General features: G+C 39.2%; 1 protein-coding gene and 1 pseudogene across 2 annotated transcripts in view; one reads left to right on the top strand and one right to left on the bottom strand.

The window, feature by feature from the left end:
* ATP7A (ATPase copper transporting alpha) overlaps nt 1–15,817 on the top strand; it is a 150,194-nt gene that overhangs the window by 36,987 nt on the left and 97,390 nt on the right. The window lies entirely within an intron of this gene.
* On the bottom strand, nt 12,110–12,260 carry LOC113931704 (annotated as a pseudogene).

Below are 15,817 nucleotides of genomic sequence, written 5' to 3'. Positions count from 1 at the left end.
GGTATATCACATTGACTGATTTGTGAATATTGAACCACCCCTGCATCCCAGGAATAAATCTCACTTGATCATGGTGAATAATTCTTATAAGGATTTGCTAGTAGTTTGTTGAGAATTTTTGCATCCATGTTCATCAGGGATATTGGCCTCTAATTCTCCTTTTTAGTGGGATCTTTGTCTGGTTTTGGAATCAAGGTAATGCTGGCCTCATAGAAGGAGTTTAGAAGTTTTCCCTCCATTTCTTTTTTTTTTTTTTTTTTTTTGGAACATTTTGAGAAGAATAGGTAGTAATTCTTTTTTTTTTTTTAAAGATTTTATTTATTTGACAGAGAGAGAGACAGTGAGAGAGGGAACATCAGTAGGGGGAGCTGGAGAAGGAGAAGCAGGCTTCCCGCAGAGTAGGGAGCCTGACGCGGGGCTCTATCCCAGGACCCTCGGATCATGACCTGAGCTGAAGACAGATGCTTAATGACTGAGCCACCAGGCGCCCCGTAATTCTTTAAATCTGTGGTAGAGTTCCCCTGTGACGCCATCTAGCTCTGAACTTGTGTTTGTGTGGAGATTTTTTTTTGCCTTTTTTTATTATGTTAATCACCATACATTACATCATTAGTTTTTGATGTAGTGTTCCATGATCCATTGTTTGCATATAACACCCAGTGCTCCATGCAGTACGTGCCCGCTTTAATACCCATCACCAGGCTAACCCATCCCCCCACCCCCTGCCCCTCTAGAACCCTCAGTTTGTTTCTCAGAGTCCATAGTCTCTCATGGTTCGTCTCCCCCTCCGATTTTCCCCCCTTCATTCTTCCATACGACCCAGCAATTGCACTACTGGGTGTTTACCCCAAAAATACAAATGTAGGGATCTGAAGGGGTATGTGCACCCCGATGTTTATAGCAGCAATGTCCACAATAGCCAAACTATGGAAAGAGCCAAGATGTCCATTGACAGATGAATGGATAAAGAAGCTGTGGTATATATATACAATGGGATATTATGCAGCCATCAAAAGGAATGAGATCTTGCCATTTGCAACGACGTGGATGGAACTGGAGGGTATTATGCTGAGTGAAATAAGTCAATCAGAGAAAGACATGTATCATATGACCTCACTGATATGAGGAATTCTTAACCTCAGGAAACAAACTGAGGGTTGCTGGAGTTGTCGGGGGTGGAGGGATGGGGTGGCCGGGTGATAGACATTGGGGAGGGTATGTGCTATTGTGAGCGCTGTGAATTGTGTAAGACTGTTGAATCACAGACCTGTACCTCTGAAACAAATAATACATTATATGTTATTTTAAGATTTTATTTATTTGAGAGAGAGAGAGAGAGCAGGAGAAGGGAGAGGGAGAGAGAATCTCAAGAGGATTTTGTGCTGAGCAGGGAGCCTGATGTGGGGCTCAGTCTCAAGACTGCATGATCATTACCTGAGCCGAAATCAAAAGAGGTGGATGCTCAACCAACTGAGCCACCCAGGCACCCTGTTTGTTGGGAGATTTTTGATTACTGATTCAATTTCTTTGTTGGTTATCGATTGGTTCAAATTTTGTTTCTTCCTGTTTCAGTTTTGGTAGTTTATGTGTTTCTAGGAATTTATCTATTTCTTTCAGATTGCCCAATTTGTTGGCATATAATTTTTCATAATATTCTCTTACAGTTAGTATTTTTGTGGTGTTAGTTGTGATCTCTCCTCTCTCATTTGTGATTTTATTTATTTGGGTCCTTTCTTTTTTCTTTTTGATAATTCTGACTAGGAGGTTCTTAATTTTATTAATTCTTTCCAGGAACCAACTCCTAGTTTCATTGATCTATTCTACTCATTTTTTTTGTTTGTTTCTGTATCATTTATTTCTGCTCTAATCTTTATTATTTCCCTTTTTTCTGCTGGCTTTAGGATTTGCTGTTCCTTTTCTGGCTCCTTTAGATGTAAAATTAGGTTGTGTATTTGAGGCTTTTTTTGCTTCTTGAGGTAGGACTGTAGTGTTATGTACTTACCTCTTATGAGTTAAAAAAAATATTTGAGAGAGAGAGGGAGAGAGAACACAAGTGGGGGAGAGGGGCAAAGGGAGAGGAATAAGCAGACTCCCTGCTGAGCAGGGAGCCTGACGTGGGGCTCGATCCTGGGATCATGACCTGAGTGGAAGGCAGATGCTTAATCAACTGAGCCACCTAAGCATTCCCCCCACCCCTTTGCCATGACCACTTTTGCTGCATCTCAAAGGTTTTGGATTGTCATGTTTTCATGTACTTTTTTATTTCTTCTTTTATTTCCAGGTTGACCCATTCTTTCTTTAGTAGGACGTTATTTAACCTCCATGTATTTGTGGTCTTTCCAAATTTTTTCTTGTGGTTGACTTCAAGTTTCACATAGCCTTGTGGTGTGAAAATCTGCATGGTATGATCTCGATCTTTTTGTATTTGTTGAGGGCTTATTTGTGACCCAGTATATGATCTATTCTGGAGAATGTTCCATGTGCACTTGAAAAGAATATGTATTCTGCTGCAGTAGGATGAAATGTTCTAAATATATCTGTTTTCGTCCATCTGGTCCAGTGTGTTATTCAAAGCCATTGTTTCTTTGTTGACTTTCTGTTTAGATGATCTGTCCATTGCTGTTAGTGGGATGTTAAAGTCCCCTACTATTATTGTATTATTATCAATGAGTTCCTTTATGTTTGTTATTGTTTTATGTATTTGGCTGCTCCCAAGTTGGGGGCATAAATATTTATAATTGTTAGATCTTCTTGTTGGATAGTCTCATTTATTATGATGTAATGCCCTTTTTCATCTCTTGTTAGTATCTTTGGTTTAAATTCTAGTTTGTATGATACAAGTATGGCTACTGGGGCTTTCTCTTTTGATGCCATTAGCATGATAAAGGAGTCTCCATTCATCCCCTCTCTTTCAATCTTCAGGTGTCTTTAGATCTAAAATGAGTGTTGTAGGCAGCATATAAATGGGTCTTATATTTTTATCCATTCTGATACCCTATGTCTATTGATAGGAACATTTGGTCCATTTACATTCAGAGTGATTATAGATAGATATGAATTTATTGCCATTGTATTACCTATAAAGTTGATGTTTCTGGAGATTTTTTTCTGTTCATTTCTAGTCTTTATTGCTTTTGGTCTTTCTTTCCCACTCAAAGAGTCCCCTTTAATATTTCTTGTAGGACTGGTTTAATGGTCATGAACTCCTTTAGTTTTTGTCTGAGAAACTTTATCTCTCCTTCTGTTTTGACTAAGAGCCTTGCTGGATAGAGTATTCTTGCCTGCATAATTTTGCCATTTAGATGTTGAATATATCATGCCACTACCTTCTGGCTTGCCACATTTCTGTGGAGTGATTTTTTTCTTTTTTCTTTTTTTTTTTACAATTTGTGGAGAAATCTGTTGCTAACCTTATTTGTCTTCCCTTGTAAGTAGGGACTTCTTTTGTCTTATTACTTTTAGGATTTTTTTCTTTATCTGTATATTTTGGAAATTTAACTACAGTGTGTCTTGGTGTTGGCCTGCTTTTGTTGATTTTTTGTGAGTTCTCCTCTGTGCCTCCTAGATTTGGATGTCTGTTTCCTTCCCCAGATTCAGGAAGTTTTCAGCTATAATTTCCTCAAATAAATTTTCTCACTCTTTTTCCCTCTCTTCCTCTGGGACTCCTATGATATGAATGTTATTATGTTTTATGGAGTCGCTGAGTTCCCTGAGTCTACATTCTTGATCCAATATTTTTCTTTCCCTCTTCTTTTCAGCTTCATTATTTTCCATACTTTAATCTTCTATATCACTTATTAATTCCTGTGCTTTTTCTGTCTTTGAGGTCATTATATCCAGTTGGTTTTGCATATTGGTTATTGCATTTTTTTATTTCATCCTGACTACTTTTTAGGTCTTTTATCTCTATAGTAAAGGACTCCCTGGTGTCTTTTATGCTTTTTTGAAGCCCAGTTAGTATCCTTATGATTGTTGCTTTGAATTCTGGAGCAGGCATATTACTTATATCTGTTTTTGTTAGATCCTTGACCATGACCTTTTTTTTTGTTCATTCTTTTGGGATGAATTCCTCCATCTTGGCATTTTGTCTAGGTATCTCTCTTCTTCTGTGTGTTAGGAAATCCTGTTATGTGTCTTGCTCCTGAGTGTAATGGCTATATTAAGAAGAGGTCACATACTGTCCAGAGCCTGGTGCTTCAGGAAGTATTTCTGGTGTATGCTGTGTGCACTCTGCTGTTGTGTCTTGTTGGCTCTTTCCCTCAGGTCAGTCCTCTGCAGTTTCTCATAGCCTGCAGTGGGGAGTGTTAGCTAGCTTGTGGCTGGTTTTTATCTAGATGTGCTCTGGTCTGCTTGTTAAAAGAGACCTGATGCTATTTCCACTAGAGCTGAAGCTTTGCAGCTCTCTAAGGTCAGTAGACATGGTGTTATGTTGGGAGGTTTGTGCTGGTCTTTGCTGGGAGGGGCCTGTTGCTCTGCTTCTCAGGTGCACTTTCCTGGAAAAGCAGTACCTCCAGAGTGCAGGGGTGTGGAGCTTGTTGTAAATGATTTTGTCCGCCACTGTTGGTGCTGTGCTGCTTACCAAAGTTAGTATATGTTGAGGGGCGGGGTAGAGAAATGTCGCCAGCCCCCTCCTTGTCCAGGAGAGGAAGCCCCCCTGAGCAGAGTGAGTAATATCTCCTTGTGTGTCCCAGGCATCCCTCAGATTCCTGCCTTCACCCTGTGTCCGGGCCGTCTGCCCATCGGGCAGTGCAGTGCGCCTGTGTTCTATCCCAGGCAGACCAGCTGAGTTTTAAAACCCCAAACTTTACAGACCTGGCCTGGCCCCAACTTGCGCTTGTTTCCTAGGGAGGGTGTTGCCACACGGGCTGATGCAGGTTTGTCCCAGAAGGGCAGTTGTACCAAAGCACAGGTATGTGGAGTTTAGGTAAAGCACAGCAATGAGCCAGCATGTAGGTTAGGCGCCCTCAGCAGGTGTCTCTGCATGGTTGCTGAGGGGTGGGGGATGAAAATGGTGCCCACAGGCTTCTTTGTCCCCTGATAGAGGATGCTGCTTCTTCCAGATGCGCTCCAAGAATGAAGAACTGCCTCTCCCAGTGAGTCCCAGGGGTTCCTTTGATCACCTTGTCTGCTCCTGGGCTGTCACCCTCCTTCTCCACAGGAGTACTGCAGCACCCTCAGGGCTCTACACCCGCTCACCATGGACCTCTAAAACTTCAGTCTTTGAGCCCTGCTAGTTGTAAAAACTCACGAAAATCAGCCTTTCTCATTTTCCCGGTGAATGGCTTTGGGGAAGTGTTTTACTTGTGTAATTCCCCCGTGCGCTCCTCTCTTTCTCTTTCTCTCTACCCCCACCCCCCTCACTGACTAGGGTTCCTTCCCCTCTGCTGTACTGGCAGTCCTTTTCTCCCCAAAATTACATCTCCATGCCTCCTTCCTTCCACAGTGTGGCTTCTTCTCTCCCTCTGGTTGTGCATTTTGTTCTGTCAGTCCTCATTGTTTTCTTGGATATTCAGAACAATTTGATATTTATCTAGCTGTGTTCCAGGGATGCAGCAAGCCTAGGGTCCTCTTACCATTCTGCCAATTTAGCTCCTCTACTCAATTTATAATTTTTATTTTTTTAAAGATTTTATTTGAGAGAGAGTGAGCAAGAGAGAGAGAAGGAGCAGGGAGAAGGGCAGAGGGAGAAGCAGACTCCCCGCTGAGCAGGGACCCTGATGTGGGACTCGATCCCAGGACCATGGGATACTGACCTGACCTGAAGGCAGACACTTAATGACTGAGCCACCCAGGTGTCCTCAGTTTATAATTTTTAAATGTATATTTCCTGTTTATTGGTATAATGGATTTCTTATTTTGTCAATTGTCTGATATAATATATATATTTGGTATATATTTACATGTGATGAAATTCACCCTATTGAAGTATATAATTTAGTGGTTTTTAGTATATTCACAGATTTGTGCAGCCATTACCGCTAATTTCAGAACATTTCATCACCCACCAGAAGAAGCTCCATGCATATATATTTTTGTAGTTTGTTTACATGGTGTTTTTACCATACACAGTTTTAAAATTTCATATAATTAGGGCACCTGGGTGGCTCAGTTGGTTAAGCGACTGCCTTCGGCTCAGGTCATGATCCTAGAGTCCCGGGATCGAGTCCCACATCGGGCTCCCTGCTCAGCAGGGGGTCTGCTTCTCCCTCTGACCCTCTTCCCTCTCGTGCTCTCTATCTCTCATTCTCTCTCTCTCAAATAAATAAATAAATAATCTTAAAAAAATAAAAAATAAAATAAAATTTCATATAATTAAATTTAAAAATCTTTTCCTTTATGGTTTCTGCTCTTGCCTTACGCTTAAAAAGGCCTTCCCTACCCCAGGGTTTGTAGTTGCTGTTGTTAATTAATATTCATTTTTATATCTTTGTAGCATTTTCTGTTTTAATTTTTTTTTAAAGATTTTATTTATTTATTTGACAGAGAGAGAGAGGGAACACAAGCAGGGGGAGTGGGAGAGGGAGAAGCAGGGCTCGATCCCAGGACTCTGGGATCATGACCTGAGCCGAAGGCAGACGCTTAACGAGTGAGCCACCCAGGCGCCTCCTGTTTTCATTTTTTTAAAAGCAATATCTAAACCCAACATGGGGCTTGAATTCACAACTCCAAGATTAAGAGTTGTATTCTGTACTGACTGAGCCAGCCAGGTTCCCTAGTACAAGGTTTTATAATAATTAAAACTTTGAAAGACATTTTAGTGTCTGGTAGGGTAACTAGCATCATTATCCTTTTAGTGATGGTTTTTATAAAATTAATGACATACTTGAAAAGTTTGGTCAAACTAAGTTGTCATTTTCAGCCTCACCAAACTTGTGTTATAGTTTTCTTGTTCTTAATCAGTTGTAGCAAATATAAAATAAGTGCTTTTTCAACTTACTCTGTATAATGGTTAAATACTGGCAATTGGTTTTAGTTTTCATAGCTATTTAATGTTTTTTCGTCATGGTTTGTGGCACTATTTTGTCTTAGAACTAAAACTGTAAGGTGGATTTTTCCTTATGAAGAAAGCGATGTCATTGCAAGCAGTCTGTTATTTACCTACAGGTTGTGTCTGACAGGCTTGAATCAGATGATTTTTTTGACCGGGGAAAAAGCATTCCAACTACCAAACAATCTTAGAATCTGAGTGACTGCTGCGCCAATACCATACTATGTTTGAAAAGTATCTGACACATTTCAGTGTCAAATAGTTGAATCCTACTACCCTCTAGTTTTCTGGGATAACAATGGCCTTGTCTGAGGCAATGGAAGTTTTATCTATACTAAAAACATGTTTTTTCCTTTAGTCTCTTATTGACATGGCAGCAGAGACTCAGCCCCTGGTGGAAAGGCACCTAGTAACTTAAGAACTATTTCTCAGTTTGTTTAGAACCTGTTCCCACCTGGGTACATTGCAGGATACCAGTATTTTTCAAGCATCCCCCCCCCCCCGACCCTACCCTGACCTTTGACTTCTTTTATTTTATGCATTTTGCAAACATTGCCCTATTAAGTTAATCCTTTTGAGGTTATTGTTAGCTCTGGACTCCAGGCTGAATTGTCTGTATAAGGGTGAGTAAGCCTGAGTGTTAGCTTCCTTAATTTTAAAAGGAGGCTACTATTATTTTTATTGCAGGATTGTTGTGAAATTCATGTTTATGATAGTTTTCTCAACTATTCAGTGCTTTAAGAAATTGAAACATCTGTATTGTTATCATAAGGACAGCTCTTTTGTAGCGAGGCAGTGATTAGCCCAGGAGTCATAAAAATGACCAGCAAAACACACTGCCTTTTCTTAATTTGAATGTTCTGTTCTTTATTTGACCTTATTAATATGTCTTAAAGTATTGACTCCTAATCTTTTGGGAATGGTCAAATTATGTTTTGAAACACGCTTGTCTACTCCAGCAGTTTCATCTGGAATATTCATCCTCTGTTTATATAATGACAGTTGTCTGATGAAAGAGATTAGGCACTCAGTATTTTGAAAACAGGTTAAAGAGTGAGATCAATTTTCATTTTAAAGGCTTATACAATTTAAACGAAAGAGATGCCATTATAAAAAAAACAATAGAGAAGTTAATGTTTTCCCTTTTTGTTTGCAATTTAGAGGTGGTAGTGATTTTATTTTGCTGTTGTTTTTTTTTTTAAGTAAGCTGTAGGCTCAACGTGGGGCTTGAACTCATGACCCCAAGATCAAGAGTTGCATGCTCTACAGACTAAGGAGCCAAGCGCCCCTAGAGGTGGTAGTGATTTTAAATAAAAGCAAATGGGTAGGAAACAAATTGATTTGGAAATATTATATGGATACCTTGAAGGCAACTGGTTTTAATGTTCGCACAGCTAGAAATTATCAGTTTGTTTAACAACACAGGGATGTTTTTATAGCCCTAGTATAATAGGGGGATTTTGGCTGTTTATATGTTTGAGTTTATCATTGGTCTCACTTACTGAATTATTTCAATTTTTAGTAACACTTCTCTTAATTTGTGCACATTCCCTATATTTTTCTTCTTTATTTCCCCCTAAAATGACCTGGCTTTTTAAAAATATTTTTTCCTCATATTTTTGAGGTATGATTGACAAATAAAAATTGTATATATTTAAAGTGTATAACATGTTTTGATATATATATACATTGTGAAGTGATTACCACAGTCAAGCTAAATTAACACATCCATCACCCCACATAGTTAACTTTTTTGTTTTTGAGAACAATTATGATCTCTCTTAGCAAATTTCAAGTATACAATATTTTTAGCTATAGTCACCGTGCTGTAAATCTCCAGATATTCATCCTACATAACTGAAACTTTCTACCTTTTTAAAAAAGTTTTTAAAAAATATTTTATTTATTTGAGAGAGAGAGAGAGAGAGAGAGTGCATGAGCAGTGGGGAGAAGCAGGCTCCCCATTGAGCAGGGAGCCGATGCGGGGCTCCATCCTAGGACCCTGAGATCAACAACCCGAGCCGAAGGCAGACACTTAACTGACTGACCCACCCCGGCGTCCCTAAAAGTTTTTATTTAAATTCCACATAGTTAACATACAGTGTAATATTAGTTTCAGGTGTACAATATAGTGATTCAACACTTAGATACAACACCCGGCGTTCATCACAAAAACTGCCTTCCTTAATCCCTGTCACCTGCTCCCCCACCCACTTTACCTCTGGTAAACATCAGTTCTCTATAGTTAAGAGTCTTTCTTTTTTCCTTTTTTTAACTCTATGATCGTTTGTTTTGTTTCTTAAATTCCACATATCAGTGAAATCATATGGTATTTGTCTTTCTCTGACTTATTTTGCTTAGCATAATATTCTCTAGCTCCATCCATGTCATTGCAAATGGCAAGATTTCATTCTTTTTTATGGCTAATATTCCTCTGTGTGTGTGTGTGTGTGTGTGTGTGTGTGTGTGTGTGTGTACACCATATCTTCTTTATCCATTCATCAGTTGATGGACATTTGGACTCTTTCCATAATTTGGCTATTGTTGATAATGCTGCTCTAAACATCGGGGTGCATGTATCCCTCTGAATTAGTGTTTTTGTATTCTTTGGGTAAATACTCAGTAGTGTGATTGCTGGATCATAGGGTAGTTCTATTTTTAAGTTTTTGAGGAACCTCCATACTGTTTTCCAGAGTGGCTGCACCTGTTTGCATTCCCACCAACAGTTTCTTCATGTCCTCACCAATACCTGTTTTTTCTTGTGTTAATTTTAGCCATTCTGACTCGTGTGAGGTGTTATCTCATTGTAGTTTTGATTTGTGTTTCCCTGATGATGAATGAGAAACATTGTACCCTTGACCAGCATTTCTTCATTTCCTCCACCCCCTGGACCCTGGTAATCACCCTTCTAGTCTCTACTTCTGAGTTGGACTTTTTTAGATTCCATGTATAAGAGAGATCATGCAGTTTTTGTCTTTCTATGTCTGGCTTATTTCACTTAGCATAATGTCTACCAGGTTCATTCATTTATTTTCCTTTAAAAAGTCTTTTTTAAAAAAAGTTTTATTTGAGAAAGAGAGCAGAGCGAGAGAGAGAGCGAGCACATGAGTCGCGGGGTGAAGGGCAGAGGGAGAGGGAGAAGCAGACTCCCCGCTGAGCAAGGAGCCCAACATGGGACTTGATCCCAGGACCCTGGGATCATGACCTGAGCTGAAAGCAGATGCTTAACAGACTGAGCCACCCAGGTGCCTGTCCTTTTAAAAATTCTTTTTAAAAAAATATTTTATTTATTTATTTGTCAGAGAGCACACAAGCAGGGGGAGTGGCAGGCAGAGGGAGAAGCAGGCTCCCTGCTGATCAAGGAGCCCAATGTGGGACTCCATCCCAGAACCCTGAGATCATGACCTAAGCTGAAGGCAGACGCTTAACTGACTGAGCCACCCAGGCATCCCTTAAAAATTCTTATAATAAAATAATTTAGTCCAACAAAGAGTATAGGAAGCCCTATAACATAAGTGTGTATCTATTACACAGTCTAAGAAGTTAAGCATTATATATATAGTTGAAATTCCCCTTTGTGCTCCAGTTGCATCCCTTCCTTCTTCCCCAAACTCCTGAATTTGGCATTTGTCATTCCCATGCATATTTTTATATTTTGGCTAACATTACTACATATGTATGCATACAGAAACAATATATGGTATTTTATGTTCCTAGACTTTTGTATCCTTGTGAAACCTTTTTTTAAGATTTTATTTATTTGAGGGGCGCCTGGGTGGCTCAGTTGGTTAAGTAAGTGACTGCTTTCAGCTCAGGTGATGATCACAGGGTCCTGGGATCGAGCCCCGCATCGGGCTCCCTGCTTGGCTGGAAGCCTGCTTCTCCCTCTCCCACTCCCCCCGCTTGTGTTCCCTCTCACGCTCTCTCTCTGTCAGTTAAATAAATAAAATCTTTAAAAGAAAGTCTTTATTTATTTGAGATAGAGCGAGATTGAGCACAAGTGGAGGGGAAGGGGCAGAGGGAGAGGGAAAAGCAGACTCCCCGCTGAGCAGGGAGCCCAATGTGGGACGTGATCCCAGGACCCCGGGATCATGACCTGAGCCAAAGGCAGATGCTTGACTGACTGAGCCACCCAGGCACTCTCTTGTGAAACTTTTTTTATTGCCTCAACTATGTTAATAGATTTATCTGTGCTGCTGCTCATAGTTCTAGTTTCTCATCCTCTGTTCTACTGACATCTGGGGCTAGATAATTCTTTGTTGTGAGTGGGTTTCTTTTTTTTAGGATTTATTTATTTTTGAGTGAGAGAGAGAGAGAGAGAGAGAGCGCGCATGTGTGAGCAGGGGGAGGGGCAGAGGGAGAGGAAGAGAGAATCTCAAGCAAACTTCCCGCTGAGTGTGGAGCGGCATGCGGGGCTCTGTCTCACAACCCCGAGATCATTACCTGAGCAGAAATCAAGTCAGTTGCCCAACTGACTGAGCCACCCAGGCACACCTGTAAATGGATTTCTTGTCCATGAAGGATATTTAGTGGTATCCTTGGCCTCTACCCACTAGATGCCAGTAGCACCTCCCCCTACCCCCCAGTTATAACCAAAAGTTTCCAGACTTTGCCAGATGTCCTTTTGGTGGTAAAATCTCCCCTCCTCCCAGTGAGAACCATTATTTTCGTTCATTAATTTTAACTACTGTATCATTCTTCACTATATATATATATATATATATATATATATATATATATATATAATACCACCACTTGTTTTTCCATTTTCTAGTTGATAGACATTTAGGTTATTTACAAAGTTTTAATTATTAGGAACACTGTTGCAATGAGCATTCTTGTTCATGTTTCCTCTGCATGTGTGTGAGGCTTTGTGTAGGGTGATAGGCCTAGGAGTGAAAATGTTAAGTTCTAGTATATGCATTTCTTCAACTTTACCAGGTATCGCCAAACAGGTTCCCTAATTGTTGTACTAATTTATACTCTCACCGCTGAATAGGAAAGATCCTATTGCTCCACATCCTCATTGACACATGTTATTGCCAGATTTTGAAATTTTTATCTACCTGATGGGTGTAAATGATATTCTTTGTGGTTTTAATTTGCATTATCTTAATTACAATTTATTAATCCAGAAACCTTTCCGAAATTATGAACACTATTTTAGGGGGATTAAAAAATAATATTTGAGCTTCTGTGATCAGCTTTCAATTAGCAATAATCGCGCCTCGGATAAACCTCATTGGCTACGATACTGCCACTGCGCAAATCTTGTGATCAGCTTTAAGAATGGTTTTGAGCAGACTTCATATATACGTGTCATGTTTGTACTCAACTCGTTCAGTTTCTGTTTCTAAACCAGACATGATGATCTAGTCATAATGCTCTTCTTCCTCTTAGGAAATGTTATTACTAATGGTGATTATCATGTGTGTTTAGGGAGTGGCTCAAAATACTTTAATAACCAGAAGTTATTTCCCTCAGTGTTGTTGGATGCTGTTGTTCTCAGAGTTACTTCATTCCTAATAGCTGCACGCCAGATTTGTTCTTTGATATTGTGATCTCCCAGAAGCCTACGTTTTACTATACCATATGAAATTGTTTATGCTCTTACTCTGTGTTCTGAGTCATTTTGCTAAATACAATGGGAGGTTACAAAAGATGTTCCTGACTTTGTACCTATCATTGAGACGTTTAAAATTCAAAAGATGGACACAGCATATGTTACAAAAATCAATTAGAGTTGTATATATAGGAGTAGTATGAGGGAGATGGAATTCTTCTGAGCTTTTGTGTGTAAAGGCCAATTTAAGTAGAGTTTTGAAGAAAAAATGCAGGTGAATTATGAAGGTAGGAGGAAATATATATTATTCATAGATGAATTAATATGCTTAAATTAGTATTTAGCCAGAAATGTGGCTGTATTAATGTAATTTTCATTTGTGCTCAGAAATTCCTTCTTCCCCAATACATACTTGCAAGTGAATTATCCAGTCATTTTAAAAGTGCCTTTCTGCTTAGTCTCTCTCAGTTCCTCAGTAAGCCTGAGAGATGCTCCAGTACTTTGGTCTGGAACAGACCCCATAAGAAAACTGTATTTCGGTTTTACATTTCTAAATAACCAGGTAAAATAGCCTTCATCTGCTGAATGACTATAATATTATAGTCCAAAAGTTTGTTACCAATTCTGTTGTTTGAACTTGACATTTTCCCATAAAACAATTTAGTCAGTTTTGGTCGTGTGCCTAGATCAACCTTCAAAAGCCCTGTTTGACCCACAACATATCTGAGTTATATGGTATTAAGTCTGAGTGTTCTGTCCTGGAGGCAGGCATCCATGTGTTATAAGAGGAAAGAGAAAGTTTCCTTTTTAAGGGGGAGGACTGACTGCAGACAACACTTTGATAGGATCTGTTTATTTTAGACCTTACTCTACTTCCCTTTTTATACCCATTACTGCTAAGGAGAGTGACCTTCTCCCCAGCCCCTGCTGTCTTTATGTTGGCCTTAAGTATCTCACCTTTGGACTTTTTACCTGGGCCCATGAGTTCCCTTCATCCAAGGTATCATTTGTTCACAATTACCTGCCTTTCCTGTCCCATCTGGGCTTCATAGGTATTAGGAGGTATAATACTAGCTATGAGTCCCTTAAACTATCAAATTGGAGTTTGTATAAAAAGAGGATACAGTGTCTCTTAAGGCAACTGACCCGGATTCTTCAAAAAGTCACTTCATGGGGGAAAAGAGATAGGGGAGGGGCTGTTTTAGATTAAATGAGACTAAAAGAAACACAATCAAATTCGGTGTTTGAACTTTGCCCGGATCCTGATTTGGGAAAAATAAAAGCTGTAAAAGATGTTCTTGGGACATTTGGGAAAATTTAAATAGAGAATTTGTATTAGATGATGTACAATCATTAATTCTCTTAGCTTTGATAATAATAGTGTGGTTATGCAGGAGTTCTTATTCTTTGAAAATGCATGCTGGAGTATTATGATTTCTAAAACTTACATTCAAATAATTTAGAAAAAATAAGGCAAATATAGCAAAATGTTAACCATTGTTGAATTCATGCAGAGGATATACAGGTGTTCATAGTACTATGTGTGGTTGAAATTTTTCATGTGTGGTTGAAATTTTTCATAATGAAAGTTTGGGGGAAAAAGGGAATATATGTATTAATATAATTTCTAAATCTTGAATATTCACGATAGTAAATTCAGGTGTATGGAGATTTTTTTTTTGATCTGCAGTAGCTAGTTCTAGCTCCTCTAAACTAATTCAGATCTCCTACTTCTTCCCTTATTTCACTTATCATTCATTCAAAGATTCAGATTTTGTCCTATTGGCAGCTGCTGCTCTGGCTAGAGGAAGGAAGATAGAGTTTCATAAGGCAGTGAAAACTTATTTTTTCATGTCGATTGTAAATCATAGATTATCAGAGTGTGAAAATCTTTGGCAGTGTGCTTCATTAGAGATCATGATTTTTTTTGATGAATAAAGGCTGCTTCAGGTCATTAAAAACAAAAATTAGACAAAATGTATTCCCTTACATTGAATAAATATTGTAAGTCTATGTAAAAATGGGTAATAATTTAATACTGTTTTCATAAGAAGTAGTAGTGGACACACCTGAATTGTTAACTGTTGCATTTGTAATAGCTTTAGCTATAACTTTAAAAGTAAATAACATAGAGGTGCCTGGCCGGCTCAGTCAGTAGAGCATGTGACCTGTGATTTTAGGGTCGTGAGTTCAAGCCCCACGTTGGGTGTGAAGATTAGAAAAATAGGGGCGCCTGGGTGGCTCAGTCGGTTGGGCATCTGCCTTCGGCTCAGGTCGTGATCCCGGGGTCCTGGCATTGAGCACCACATCAGGCTCCCTGCTCGGCGGGGAGTCTGCTTCTCCCTCTGCCTCTGCCCCTCCCCCCTGCTGTGCTTGCTTGTGCTCTTTCTCTTTCTCTCTGTGTCAAATAAATGGATAAAATCTTAAAAAAATACTTAAAAAAAGATTAGAAAAATAAAAGAAATAAACTTACAAAAAATAAAAGTAAATAACACAAGGCTTCTAGTTATGGAATGAGTAAGTCATAGTGGTAAAAGGTACAGTATAGGGAATACAGTCAATGGTATTGTAATAGCGTATAGTGACAAATGGTAGCTACACTTGTGGTGAGCATAACGTAATGTATAGACCTGTCAAATCACTATGTTGTATACCTGAAACTAACGTAACATTGTGTGTTAACCATACTTCAATAAAAATAACGATAAAAAAATAACACAAATTGACTAATAATTATGAATCAATTTCAGATAAAGTCACACTATAAATTATAATTATTCCATAATTACTGCAAGTTGAATGAAATTAAGACAGAATCATGAGCTTAGTGATGAATTTTTCTTTTTTTTAAGAAAATATTTTTTTATTTTTAGAGAGGCCATGCACTTGCAGGTGGGGGGAGGGGGAGACAGAGAGGGAAGAGAAGAAAGAGAATCTCAAACAGACTCCCCACTGAGCATGGAGCCCGAAGCAGGGCTTGATCTCATGACCCTGAGATCATGACCTGAGCCGAAATCAAGAGTCAGATGCTTTTTTTTAAAAGATTTTATTTATTTTATTTATTTGACAGAGAGATAGAGAAAGCCAGAGAGCACAAGCAGAGGGAATAGCAGAGGGGGAGGGATAAGCAGATTCTGTACTGAGCAGGGAGCCCGACATGGGGCTTGATCCCAGGCCCCTGGGATCATGGCCTGAGTTGAAGGCAGATGCTTAACAGTCTGAGCCACCCAAGCGCCCCAAGAGTCAGATGCTTAACCAGCTGAGCC

The sequence above is a fragment of the Zalophus californianus genome, chromosome X, assembly GCF_009762305.2.
Source record: "Zalophus californianus isolate mZalCal1 chromosome X, mZalCal1.pri.v2, whole genome shotgun sequence".
Classification (NCBI taxonomy): Eukaryota; Metazoa; Chordata; class Mammalia; order Carnivora; family Otariidae; genus Zalophus; species Zalophus californianus.
Note: the sequence above shows the minus strand (reverse complement) of the source record. Positions and strands in the feature narration are given on the sequence as shown.